We start from the raw sequence: 15,092 nt of genomic DNA on the forward strand, positions 1-15,092 counted from the left end.
GTGGGCCGCATTATGTTGCTGTCTGGGATCAGTGTTTGTATTTAATTCAGGACAGTGGTTAAGATAATTTACTGATGGTTTACTTAACCAAAACTTTTCCAGGTTTACATTTCCTCGATAAAACGGTATGGATAATCCTTATGTTTGTAATGAATGCAGCATTGGTCTATTACTACGTTTCCTTACTGAAAAATGAAATAGGTATGAATATGTTTCTATATTTCTGTAAATAGTTTGTATCTGTTCATGTAAAAAGTTCATATACTCTTTGCTAAAGCTTAAAATTGTTGTTTTAATTTTGAAATGTCTGAATATTAAGAGAGTCTCTACTTCAGTTAATATATTTCTATGATAAATACTCCTTGTACAGATAGAGCAGGATGGACCTGTACAGCTTTATTTCTACAAACACTGTGGATAATCACATTTCACATGGAGTTGAGCAGCAATCTGGGTACAGTGTTAATCATTTACTTTAGTCCTCTTTGCATGTTTCTCAGTTCACAACTTTCGTTTCTAGTTTGTAACTGTAACGCTGAAGAGTCTCAGCAAGAATGCAGGGGTTTACGGATGCAGCTTTAAGAACAAAGCAATAGCACAGGAATCCAAGAAAAAACAGCATGAACAGAAATACTCTCAAAACTGCAATCAGCAAAGAACAAGATCAGACCAAGAACAAGGACAAACAAGAGGGCTTAAATGCACAATGACTAAGAAGATAAAAAGACCAATTAACAAAGCGCTAATGAAAACACAAAACTAAAAACAAGACAAGATCAGCAACAAAGGGAACACAGTAAATTCCTGGTGTTAAATTAACACCGCTTGGTGTTCATATAGGAACCACCAGCAGGATGTTAAAGTAACACTTAAGCAGTGTTAGAGTTAATTAGATACTTAAGTGATTAACTGAATGGATTAACAAACAGAAACACTGAACAAAAACTGTGACAGAAAATGTTATGGTTATTAACAATGGTTTCCAGAGATAACAGGAACAAGCATTGCGTTCTGTTTTCTCTGAATCGTGATTCAAGTAAAAACTTTTTACAGATTATGAACATATGTACCGTACTGTGAATAATATAAATAAATATCAACTGAGTTTAGAAAGATATTGCACTAAACAGTGGGACTATTACACTTACAGGCATATGCCTTGGGAGGCATTTAACAGTTCAAGAGGGAAATGGCCTGTAGGAAAATACTGTTCCTGTGCCTAGATGTTCTAGTGCCCAGTGATCTGAATCGCTGTCCTGACGGCAACAGTTTAAACAGGTGGTGGCCGTGGTGAGTGGAGTCTGAGATTTCTCACTCTGGAAGATGTCTAATTTGGTAGCTGATCCAAACCAGACATATATATAAGTGCACAGAACAGACCCAATGACGGCTGAGTAGAACTGTGTCAGCAGCTCCTGTGGCAGATTAAACTTCCTCAGTTGGCGAGGGAAGTACAACTTCTGCTTGGTCTTTTTGACAATGGAGCAGATGTGATTGTCCCATTTCAGGTTCTGAGAGATGGTGGTGCCCAAGAACCTGAATGACTCCACTGCTTCCACAGTGCTGTTCATGATGCTGAGTGCTGGGCTGTTCCTCCTGAAATCCACTATCATATCCTCTGTACTGAGTCTGATCAGCTTAAGGTTGTAATGACGGCACCAGACAGCCAGCTACTCAACTTCTTGTCTGTATGCAGACTCGTCACCATCCTGGATGAGGCAGATGACAGTGGTGCCGTCTGCAAACTTCAGGAGCTTAACAGAGGGTTCTTTTAAAATGCAGTCAATTGCGTACAGTGAGAAGAGCAGTGGAGAGAGCAAACACCCCTGAGGAGCACCAGTGCTGATTGTGAGGGTCCTGGATGTGAGCTTTCCCAGTCTGACTAGCTGCTGCCTGTCTGTCAGAAAGCTGGTGATCCACTGACAGATTGGGGTTGGCACAGAGAGCTGGGTCAGTTTGGCTGTGAGAAGATTAGGCATGATGGTATTGAAGGCCGAGCTGAAGCCCACAAATAGGATCCTTGCATAAGTTCCTGGTCTGTCCAGATGTTGCAGGATGTAATGCAGTCCCATGTTGACTGCATCATCCACAGATCTGTTTGTTCTGTAGGCAAACTGAAGATGATCCAGCAGGGGTCCAGTGATGTTCTTCAGGTAGACCAACACCAGTCTTTCAAACGACATAATGAATACAGACTTGCCAATCTCATGTCTGTGGTCATGAAGGCCAGTGGTTTTAGGTTTTTTGGGGACTGGAAAGATAGTGGAGTGTTTGAAGCAGCAGGGAACTTTTTAAATATTTTTAAATAGGCAGATGAAACACCCTCTAGGCCTGGTGCTTTCCTAGTCTTCTATTTTTTTGAAGACCCGGCTCACGTCCTCCACACAGACCTTAAAGGAACACTCCACTTTTTTTTGAAAATAGGCTCATTTTCTAACTCCCCTAGAGTTAAACGATTGAGTTTTACCGTTTTCGAATCCATTCAGCCGATCTCCGGGTCTGGCGGTACCACTTTTAGCATAGCTTAGCATAGTTCATTGAATCTGATTAGACCGTTAGCATCTCGCTCAAAAATGACCAAAGAGTTTCGATATTTTTCCTATTTAAAACTTGACTCTTCTGTAGTTACATCGTGTAATAAGACTGACGGAAAATGAAAAGTTGCGATTTTCTAGACCGATATGGCTAGGACTACACTCTCATTCTGGCGTAATAATCAAGGAACTTTGCTGCCGTACCATGAGTGATATTACGCAGCACCTGTGACTCCCCGTTTGCACAGGGAGTGTGCCTTGCAACCATGGAGACATTTGTGAGAGACGCTGCGTAATATCATTGCACCTGCTGCACTCATGGTACGGCAGCAAAGTTCCTTGATTATTACGCCAGAATGAGAGTATAGTTCCTAGCCATATCGGCCTAGAAAATCGCAACTTTTCATTTTCCGTCGGTCTTAGTACACAATGTAACTACAGAAGAGTCAAGTTTTAAATAGGAAAAATATTGAAACTCTTTGGTCATTTTTGAGCAAGATGCTAATGGTCTAATCAGATTCAATGAACTATGCTAAAAGTGGTACCGCCAGACCCGGAGATCGGCTGAATGGATTCGAAAACGGTAAAACTCAACTGTTTAACTCTAGGGGAGTTGGAAAAAATGTTTTTCAAAAAAAGTGGAGTGTTCCTTTAAGCGCAGGTTGGATGGCAGGAGGGGGAAGGAGGGGAGTTGCAAGAGGTGTTGGTGAATGTGTGAAGTGCAGATCACAGCAGGTGTGGGGTATGAGACTGGGCTTTTAAAACCTACAGTAAAAAAAAAAACGTTAGCCAGGGAGTTGTTTCTCAGGCCTGTCCAGACTGACGCCAGATTGTTTTTCAGCTTCTCAGAGTAGTTTCACTTAGCCACTTTGTTAATTTATTTCTGGCCTAATTGTACAAGATTTTATCCCCATTTCTGCAAGCATCTTCTTTGAGATGACGAAGCTGTCCGATTTTTGCTGTAAACCATGGTTTATCATTATTAGATGATAAGAATGTCCTGGTAGGAATGCACAAATCCTCACAGAAACTTATGTATGATGTTACAGTATCCATGAGCTCATCCAGATTGGTGGCTGCAGCTTAAAAAACAGTCCTTATTACAGGTTTAGCTGATTTCAGTTTCTGCCTGTCTGGTATAAGATTCGTTAGGTAAATATTAGGGAGCGCTGTTCGGAAGCCACACTCACGGAGCTTAACCAGTGCTCCGGCGCGTTTCCCCCGTTTGTGTCTGACCGCACGTTTGAGCATCACTGCTGCTCCTCTGATTAGAATGTCCAGCAAAATGTCAGAATAATCAATATCTGGAAAAATGTTGTCTGGTAGTTTGTCTTTGGTGAAACTAATAAAAAGAGAATGACTAAACACAGAACAAACAAACAAAAACAACACAATAACTGCATAGCTCCACACCGAGGCGGTCATCTGCAGTGCATCTTGATCTTGATGTTCTCCGGGGCCTCAACATAACTTTACTGTCTGTGTCCAACTTTAATGAAAGGACAAATGTAGTGTAACTGTAGCCCTTAAATTAAATGCCAGTTACTTTGTAGTAATTAATTAGAAATTAAAAATGAATACATTTTTAAAGTAACCCTTCCCTCCCTGTATTGGTGTGGGATTGTGGCAGGTCTTTACAAAGTGATAAGTTTAAAACAAAATGTCTTTAGTAACAAAATTTCTCTGTATATTCTGCCCTCTATGGTCCTGCTTTTCAAAGGTAAGCTGTTCTGCCTCGACTGTACAATCAGCAGCTCACAGGATGGTGTGACAGAAAACCAGTCCAGCCATTCAGCAGGTAAAATGTTAATCAACAATAATTAACATGATGTTTTTCAAGAATGTTTAAGCAGCTGGTTCAGTGATTTCACCCATTATGAGGTCACAGGACAACTTCTTGATTCTTTGTTGCAGCCAATCAGAGGACTTATTTATAAATCTCGAATCAAAAATGAGTGTTAATACAATGAAAATTATCACTGAGTAAGACAGATGCACTCGACTTATAGCAGAGACCGGTCTGTTATTACTATATCCCCGCATGTGTGGTCATTATTGAGAAATGTCATTGCCGGATGGTTCGAGTGACCAATCATAATCAAGTATTGCAGAGACTGGTGTAATGAATTAGAATAATGTACTAATTATTCTACTAATTGAAACCTCCTGAACTCTGATCATTGGTTAAACTTCAAATTATCAGTGAGTAATTAAACAGTTTTATGTTCCTTCAGGAAATTATTCTAACTATTTATTGTTTATTTGCTTAATGTTTTAGATGACATGACTGAGGATTTTTCCAATAGTTTTCCTGTGTATCTGATTGGAGCTGTTGGTCTTGTTTTACTGAACTCTGTTGTTCTGATGACCGAACTGATACTGACAACAAGTGAGTGAAAACAATCTTGTCGAGAGTTATTCATTGTGTTTTATCATGTCAGGATTGAATTATTTTACAAACGTAATTGAATCACATTATTGTGTAATATTTTCATTCTCATCCTCAGTTAATGGTGAACGTGCAGTGGGGGATCTGAGAATCATCATATTTCTGTCTGAATGCTTCTTTGTCTTATCAGTGCTGATTTTACACATCTTTTCACCCTGTGAGTATAAACTGGAATCGTTTTTATTATAAACCATATCAGTTTAAAACAATAGTTACTCAACCTCATGTTGTCTTAATTTAATATGACTTTCTTTCATCTGCAGAACTAAAAAAATTGATTATTTAAAGAAAACACTGGCTGTTTTTTTCCATACACAGCAAAAGCCCTATTCACTTGGGATTCGTATTATCTGGGGACCTCTAGTCTTTTGTAATAATTGCGGAGGTTGTCTGTAATCTTAATCCTGTGCGAATCAGCCATGTCTGTAATTTGTAAAATAAAAAATTCTCAGGCGAATGACCTATCATATTTCGCCGAACACCGAGGTCCTGTTATAACATTATTCCCATTCAAATCGACATCTGGCTTTTGTTTTTTGTGCATCTTTTTATTCATCTTTCGGGAAGCACTGAGTTCAAGCCGGCAGCGGTGTTATACAGCTAGACCTATTACGACAAGACATTTCCAAGCAATAGCCTATCCAAAATAGTGAGGATAATGTAATCATAATTCGAGTTTAATGTGTTACAAATAAATCAACCATAAAGATTGAGTTATTCGATTTTAACCTGGTGAAAGGTGAATGACATCATTTCCGGGAGATAAGTCAGTAAATTATCCCCAGATAATATTAATCCCGTGCGAATAGGGCTAAAGTTAAAGTGAGGTGTATTGTCATTTTTGCACACAATGGGCAGTGGTTAAGAACTAAATAGATTCCTTCAATAAACAGAGCAGACATAACAAACATAGGGTGAATAAGAGTACACAGACAATGAATGGCAACAATAAATAGGACAGTCAAGACAAAATTAAAATAAAATATATTCACAAAAGTAGCAGCCTTGGAATGATGGCATTTGGATAATATACTCGCATAGTGATAAACTTTATAATATGACATTCGATAGGGACTACCATTTTTAAACAGGAAAAAAACTTCAAAAGGTTTGTAAAATCACCATAAAATTTATCCACATTGCCTCCGCACTGTATCCAACATCTTCAGAAGTGACTCAATAGCTCTGGGTGAGAAACAGACCGATATGCAAGTCATTTTTCACTGATAATCTTCCTGTCTTGTTTGCGTTCATTCAAAATATGCGTTGAACTGCTTCAAGACATGTGAGAACCAATCGCATTTGAAGGCGATTGTGTCTTTTGAATGAAGCGAAACAAGATAGATCAACAAGAGGAAGACTATCAGTACTGGTCTGTTTCTTTCAAAGCTTGGGGATTTTTTCATCCTTTCGAAACCGATAGTCCCTAGTTTCAAACATTGAGATTTGGCTGAAAACTGAAAGGCCATCTTTTTAGGTCAATAAAAAGACATCCCTCTACATCTTAATTTGGCTGCAAAGTGAAATTGAAATTTTTCAGATTGTTTCAACAACTTAAATTCAACCTAATTTCAGCCATGAAATAATATATTCATAATTGTCACACTGGAGACGAGGAGGGTCGGATCCAAGCGCAGAAGGTATTTATTAAAGTAATAAGAGAATATAATTAACTCAAAAACAGCAAAACAAAACACAAGTAAACAGACGACCATAACTTCCTAGAAAGACGAGACAATGAACACAGGAAACACTGGGGCAACTACAAAGGACTAAAAAAGTGGCACAGGAACAGAGAAAAATCCAACTTAAAAGTCCATATGACAAAAAGACAAGGTACAAAAAACTGAGAATACGTAACATGAATACATCTTCCAAACTGTCCAGGGACATGACAATGTATGTACAATAAAAATACTTTGAGCACGTTTTGATCTAGATAATGTCAACAGACTTACACGCTGCTCCATCACAGATCTGCAAGAAACTTAAATCCTGCTTTTTTTCCTCCTCCACGCCCACCTGCAACTGAGTGACTGAATTTTGAGTGAGCCATCAATTCTGTACAATAAATAATGTGTCTTGAAGCAGCAGGAAAATACATTATAATATATTATATTATATTTTGGAGTAGTGTGCACAACACAACACAACTTGTCATCTATGTGAAGTCAGATGGACCAAACAAAGCCCAAATTTCAATTACGATGTTTGGGCTAAATAAAAGCCATCAGATTTAGCCCCAAAAATCATTGGTTATATTACTGCTTTATAACCACCTGACAAACACTTCACCACAAAGAAGTACCAAAGGACTGTCATTTTATTTGTGTCCTAACACAATGTGAACAATCAGACGTTTATATAACTGTTAAAATATCATTACTTATTTTCCATGACGCTGACTTTTCAGTGCTTTAGCTGCTTTAACTGATACTGATCAGTTTCTGTCTGATTTTTTTTTCTCTTTTCATTAATCTTAAAACAGGGATTCCTATAAGAAAAGGGTCTCAACTGGGTTCTCAGGTCAGTTTTACATAAAATATTGAATGTGTTTGAGATGATAATTGAGCTGTAATACAGAGATATGTTTTTTACATCATATTAAATAATTGCCTGTACATACAATGATGTGCTGTAGAAACTATTTGAAATTCTTGATTTTCCTTGAACACAGACTGCTGCAGGAGCTCATGAAATGAAACATCTTTCTGCACCTGATACTTTAATCCCACAAACATGAGAGAAACAACTATTACCACAGTGATCCCACTCTGACTGTATGAACCTTTGGAGATAAAATTATCATGAGCCGAGAATTTAATTATTATTTTGTTCCACATAACCTATAGTTTTGTAGTGAGAACAGTAGAAATAACAGAAAAATGGGGGATGAGAGAGGGGGAATGGGATTAGGAATAACAACCCAAACGCCACCAGAACAATCAACACTCTATTCATCCTCACATTCCACAGACTTTTCAGATGCTCCAAATCTTGATCTGCAGCACAGACCCATTTGTCTTTCTCCAATCTCCATGTATTATAAAGCGACACCATCCACTTTAATATCAAGCATAGCAAAATGGATTAGCTAATGAGTTACCATTCAATTTTCATTGTTAATTTACCCATACCCCTCCAACCTAACCAGTCCGTTTATTTTCCATAAATTGTAATTGTAAAATGAATACTGTGGCAAGGGGGGCGTGGTTCAGCGGAGTCTGCAGCGGGAGAGAGAGGAAGGAGACGCGCGGCTTGTTTCAGTAATTGGCGTGGAGAGAGTATTTAACGCCAGGAGAAGCAGGAGCCAGCGAGAGAGAGAAGGACTACTGGCTGTTCAACACTCCTGGATGCCTGCCTGTTCGTGCTGGAGTGAATCATTAATTGTTTTGACTGTTTTGTGCCGGTCTGCACACCGTTCTGTTGTTATTATTTTGTGAATAAACAGCCAGTAGTCAAAAGCCGACCCTGTCCTCTTCCCTCCTTATATCTGAACTCTGTTACAAATACATTATTAGATAACTTGGGATTTGTATTTGTACATTTGTGAAATACATTACTTGGACACAGTGTCCTCTAAATTGTAATCTAGATACATGCATTTTCTGTAAAGCTGCTTTGAAATGATATGTATTGTGAGAAGCGCTAAACAAATAAACGTGCATTGAATTTAATTGGCTGTTACTGCCGCAGAAGTTATTTTCGCCTCCGCTCTCGAAGCATTTTTCCAACTAATCATCTGTACCAACGGAAAAGTATCCCTTTACTAACCCAGCAGTGATTTCTTTCTGTTCCTGCAGGAGCCCTTTCGTTTTCTCTTTTAGCTCCCACAGGAAATTCACCGCACAAGCTGCTTTATTTTTCCCCCCAATGTGGCAACAGCAAAAATATTCTGCTCATCATTGGGGGAGAGAGGTATTAAATTCTTTAAGTCTTCTGTATTTATTTCTTTGAACTACTCTTAGTTGACTGCCCAGCTTGCTGTCCTTGTAAATATCTTTTTTGTGGGTTTAGCTCAGAGCTCGATCCGAGCCTCGGGTTCGAGCCTCCTTTGTGGACAGCCATGTTTGTTTACCATTAACTATTAAAGGGATAGTTCACCCAAAAATGAAAATTATCCCATAATTTACTTACCCTCAAGCCATCCTAGGTGTATATGACTATCTTCTTTCAGATAAACACGATTGGAGATATATTTAAAAATATCCTTGCTCCTCCAAGCTTTATAGTGGTTGTGAATGGGGGGGTCACATTTTGAAACCAAAAAAAAATGCATCCATCCATAAAAAAAGGAATCCATACAGCTCCAGAGGGTTAATAAAGGCCTTTTGAAGCGAAGCGACGTGTTTTTGTAAGAAAAATATCCATATTAATAACTAGCTTCCGGCAGACGACCTGTACGCATACTGCGCACGTCAGTTTGCTGCGGAAGAGCAACCTCTGACCCGAATGCAGAAGCTCCCAGGAGAGAGCAAAACAAAACACCAGTCATTAATTAGATGTCAAATTAATAACACCAGAAGCTAGTTATTTGAATTTATGAAGTTTTAAATATGGATATTTTTCTTACAAAACGCATTGCTTCACTTCAAAAGGCCTTCATTAACCCTCTGGAGCCGTATGGATTTCTTTTTTTTTGTCTTCATAGCGAAGCAGCAAGTGTGATTTCAGTGATTTTTCTGATAATATATCATCTCTGTTTTCTGTAGCTCACTACAGAGTGGAAATGAAGAAGTCCGCCAAAGGATTTCCATTCTAATCAAAAATTAAATAACAAACAATGTAAATGTAACCTTTTAAAAGAAAAATGTTTTATTATAGCTTTTGTAGCAAGGGCACTGCCATCTTTCAGTATGTGGCATCACATCTTTTTTCTTTTAAATGGTTTCATTTATAGTGTTATAACATTTTTGATTAGACTGTAAATCCATTTACTAAACAATGTTAACTTGACTGACTGCTTCATTTCCACTGGTGTATAGAACACTAGCTGTTTTGCCTGTTGTGGGTGTGTCAATAGGATGGTCACATGTCTGTGAACCGGTTGTCACAGGACAGTCTGGGTAAAAGTCCATTTTGTAGACAAAGTCCACTGTTCTCTTTATGTCATAGTTACCATTTAATTTACAGTTTATATTGAGAATAAAAGCAAAAATCTCTCTATCTCTCTATAGTTTGCAAATATTGCAGGGACGTTTCACACATCCTACCATAAAGGTGTTTAAAATGATATAGATATGATTATAAATTTGCACAGACATCTAAACTGCATGCATGCATATAGGCTACACTTATAAAGCATTTTCACATACATCTATTCTGCATGCACACACATACTGATGAAATTCTGACAAAGAAACATTCTTTAAAGTTTGCATAAAGGTGAATGAAAGTACATTTCTATAATGTACTTAAAGTGCTCTATTTCTGTGCACTAATTTTGTAATTAATGTACTAAAAATCCTTCTTTAGTACTTCTTAAGATAATTTTAAGAACATCTAAGTGTACTCACCATGAATATGAACTAAAATGTGCTTTTAATATACTATCTCTGTATTTAGAAAAGGTATTTAGTTACCACTTGTAGTACATTTGAACCCATAATGTATATTAAAAGCAGATTTTAGTTCATATTTCATGCTGTCTCAAAATAGCACAGTTGAGTACACTTAAATGTCCTTAAGATGATCTTAAGAAGTACTAAAGAAGAATTTTGTATTATATTAAGTACAAAATTAGAGTGAAAATAGAGCACTTTAAGTACATTATGGAAATTTACCTGGGATGTCATGAGTTAATATCTGTAAAAGATAATATTTAACCTGGTTATATTACCTGACATGACCCAGTTATACACTTGTTTGTTCTTCAAAGTAAAAGCGTAGCAGATGTCTCAAGAACTTCTCAGTTTTTTTTTTTTTTGTTTTTTTTTTTTACAATCATTTCTTGCAGAGATCATTTTTTTCAGATATATTTTTCTATTTCAAGATGAACCTACATAATTTCATTATTATGTCGTTACTGCTGATGATCTCAGAGGGTATGTATTATCAGTTTCTACTGAGTTATAATTTTACATATCTCTCTCTCAACAAAAACAGCCTTCGTTGGGTCCCGTTTTCTCTGTCTTTTAGGCTTTCAGGTGAAAGGTCCCTCTGGTCCTCTGGTTGTTCCTCTTGGAGGTTCAGTGGTTCTGAACTGTTCTGTTGATAAACCCTTAATAATGGAGGGTCTGGAAGTAGAATGGAGAAGAACAGACTCCGAGACTCTGGTGCATCTGTTTCAAGATGGTATGAGTAGACCAGAGGCACAGCACCAGGATTATCATGATAGAGCTCATTTCTTTACTGAGGAGATTCGACATGGAAACTTCTCCCTCCTGTTGAACAGTGTGAGAGCTGAAGATGAGGGAGAATACAGATGTAAAGTTCACAGTGACCAGGATTCTGATGAAACTCTAGTTAAAATAAAAGCTGGTGAGTGGGAAGGGTTTTGGTGGATATTTTATGTAGCATTTCATGAAAATATGTATAACTGTAATGCTGAGATTTTCATTGTTCATTCCTTCAGAGCGTTTGATAGTATCAGGATCAAATCGCTCCATATCTGCATATGCGGGTGAAGGACGTCACTCTGAGCTGCTCTGTGGACTCTCACATCCCACCTGAAGAGATTGAAGAGGTTTCATGGAAGAAAAAAGATAAAGATGAATTAATCCTGGTTCTCCTCTACCAAAAACATGAGACTGAAGCAAATTCACCGCATGAGCGATATAGAGACAGAGCTGAGTTTTTTACGGATGAAATCCCCAAAGGAAACTTCTCCATCAGACTGAAGAATGTCAGAACTGAAGACAAAGGAGTTTACATGTGTCATGTGTTTGCTAGAGGTTTATCAGTCAATGCAACTGTAGTATTAGAACAACTGGGTGAGTCGACACACAAATAAGAAAATGAATAAAACCCTGTCACAGTTTGTAAAATTTTAGTGGCAGCAGGAGATATAATCAGTTCAATAAACCAATACTTAACTGTAATACTTTTCTGTGAAGTTGGTTAAGGAAATGTAACTCTTGTGTACAGTAAGTGTCTCTGTTGTTTTCAGGTTTTTCTACTTTACACGTAATGGTGTTGATTCTCTGCATTACTGCATCTGGATCTACACTTCTGCTCTGCTGTTTAATCTACTGCAGATCACAAGATAAAGGTATTCAAACAGTGAATTTTCTAAATCCTGCAGTCTCATATGGGGAAAAACGTCACTCTATATTTCTGCAAAACTGAAATACTGTACATTATCACTAGTACAATTCTCTGCAGTTCCCAGGTGAAATACCCCCTAGTGGTATTGAAAGCAGTCTCTTGCTCCTGCCACATATGTATATGCCAAAACCAAACTCAATTTTACTTCCACATTAAAGGTGCCCTAGAATTGAAAATTGAATTTACCTTGGCATAGTTAAATAACAATAGTTCTACCAGAAAGACTCGGGAGGCAAGATAACGTAACACTGATATTTATTACCAAACAGCAAGCAGAATATATAAGGTTAATGATCTTTGGCGTAGGCCCCGTCCGTAGCTCACGTCCTGAGGGTTGCAGACTTTGCGTTTCCTGCCTGAAGCTGAAGGCAGGGGCGTAGCCAACCCCCGGGGAGTTGGACAGGGACCGTCCTGGTGGTGGTGGGGAGGATGGAGGTGAAAGTTTGCGTCAGCATCTGCGAACTCAGACAAGTGTAAGTACCAATCTTTTATACTCCAAGTGTTAGATAATGATTGGTTAGATCTGAATTAATAAGTGACGTAACATTTGAGTCTTCCCGGCAGAACTTGCGCTAGAGCTTCATTTCAGTACATGGAAATGACATACAGTGAGTCTCAAACTCCATTGCTTCCTCCTTCTTATATAAATCTCATTTGTTTAAAAGACCTCTGAAGAACAGGCGAATCTCAACATAACACCTTGACTGTTACGTAACAGTCGGGATCATTAATATGTATGACCCCAATATTTGCATATGCCAGCCCATGTTCAAGGCATTAGACAAGCCAGTATTAACGTCTGGATCTGTGCACAGCCGAATCAACAGACTTTATGCAGGTAAGCAAGAAAGGACAATAGCAAAAATGGCAGATGGAGCGATAATAACTGACATGATCCATGATAACTTGATATTTTTAGTGATATTTGTAAATTGTCTTTCTAAATGTTTTGTTAGCATGTTGCTAATGTACTGTTAAATGTGGTTAAAGTTACCATCGGTTATTACTGTATTCACGGAGACAAGAGCCATCGCTATTTTCATTTTTAAACACTTGCAGTCTGTATAATTCATAAACACAACTTCATTCTTTATAAATCTCTCCAACAGTGTGTAATGTTAGCTTTAGCCACGGAGCACCATCAAACTCATTCAGAATCAAATGTAAACATCCAAATAAATACTATACTTACATGATCTGATATGCTGCATGACGAACACTTTGTAAAGATCCATTTTGAGGGTTATATTACCTGTGTGAACTTTGTTTATGCAGTGTATTATAGAGTCACGAGCTTGGAGGCGGGGAGTGCAAGCATTTAAAGGGGACGTGCACTGAATCGGCGCATTTTTAATTATGCCCCAAAACAGGCAGTTAAAAAATGTAATAATACAAAATCTATGGGGTATTCTGAGCTGAAACTTCACAGACACAATCAGGGGACACCTTAGACTTATATTACATCTTGTGAAAAAGGGTTCTAGGGCACCTTTAAATAATTTAGTAACATCATGGAAGTAGTTAATGGTTAATTTTAGTTAATTTTAAATTTAGTTGATTTTACTTCTCTATCATTCTGTATCCCTACTTTAGACAACACTGCAAGAAAACATGTCAGGACCCTTGGATGTCTTCATATATGTCTTCCAAATATTATTTTATTCTTTGCTTTTATCCTCTGGGGTATTATTGAAGGTGAGTGTGTCTGTGATCCCATATATACAGTACACTACCGTTCAAAAGTTTGGGGTCAGTAAGATTTTTTAATGTTTTAAAAGAAGTATCTTCTGCTCACCAAGCCTGCATTTATTTGATTAAAAATACAAACAAAAACAGTAATATTGTGAAATATTATTCCAATTTAAAACAGCTCTTTTCTATGTCAATATTCAGTAAAGTGTAATTTATTCCTGTGATCAAAGCTGAATTTTCAGGATCATTACTCCAGTCTTCAGTCACATGATCCTTCAGAAATCAATCTAATATGATGATTTGATGCTCAAGAAACATTCATTATGATTATCAATGTTGAAAACAGTTGTGTACAATTTTTTTTTCAAAATTCTTCGATGAATAGAAAGTTCAAAAGAACAGCATTTATTTAAAATATAATATTTTCTAACATTATAATTGTCTTTACTGTAACTTTTGATCAGTTTAACTCATCCTTGATGAATAAAAGTATTGATTAAATTTATTTCTATCCCCCAAAAATAAAATAAAAATTCTTACTGACCCCAAACTTTTGAACGGTAGTGTTTAATGTTACAAAAGATTTAGATTTCAGACAAATGCTGTTCTTTTGAACTTTCTATTCATCATAGCATCATGAAGTAAAAAAGTAAATAACTGTTTTCAGCATTGATAATAATCATAAATGTTTCTTGAATCATCATTTTAGATTGATTTCTGAAGGATCATGTGACACTGAAGACTGGAGTAATGATGCTGAAAATTCAGATGTGATCACAGGAATAAATTACACTTTACTGTATATTGACATAGAAAACAGCTGTTTTAAATTGGAATAATATTTCACAATATTACTGTTTTTGTTTGTATTTTTAATCAAATAAATGCAGACTTGGTGAGCAGAAGATACTTCTTTTAAAACATTAAAAAATCTTACTGACCCCAAACTTTTGAACGGTAGTGTACTGTATATATTTCCAAAATACTGACACAAAATAAGAAGACAATGTCGTTCTGACTTTCTCTCTTTTTTTGAGTTCTGAATTATAAGGACATTTAACAGCATAAAATGTGTTAAGTGCATGTTAGTGCATGATGATTATTGTCAGATTCCCATGATAAAACAGTCCAATTTTGTTTTAGGATCTCTG

The 15,092-nt window shown here is 37.1% G+C and overlaps 1 pseudogene; it reads left to right on the plus strand.

Annotated features, from left to right (window-relative positions):
• Positions 1 to 10,975: 10,975 nt before the first annotated feature.
• Positions 10,976 to 12,270, plus strand: LOC125244460 (annotated as a pseudogene).
• Positions 12,271 to 15,092: the final 2,822 nt, after the last annotated feature.

This window comes from Megalobrama amblycephala, linkage group LG14 (genome assembly GCF_018812025.1).
Source record: "Megalobrama amblycephala isolate DHTTF-2021 linkage group LG14, ASM1881202v1, whole genome shotgun sequence".
Lineage (NCBI taxonomy): Eukaryota > Metazoa > Chordata > Actinopteri > Cypriniformes > Xenocyprididae > Megalobrama > Megalobrama amblycephala.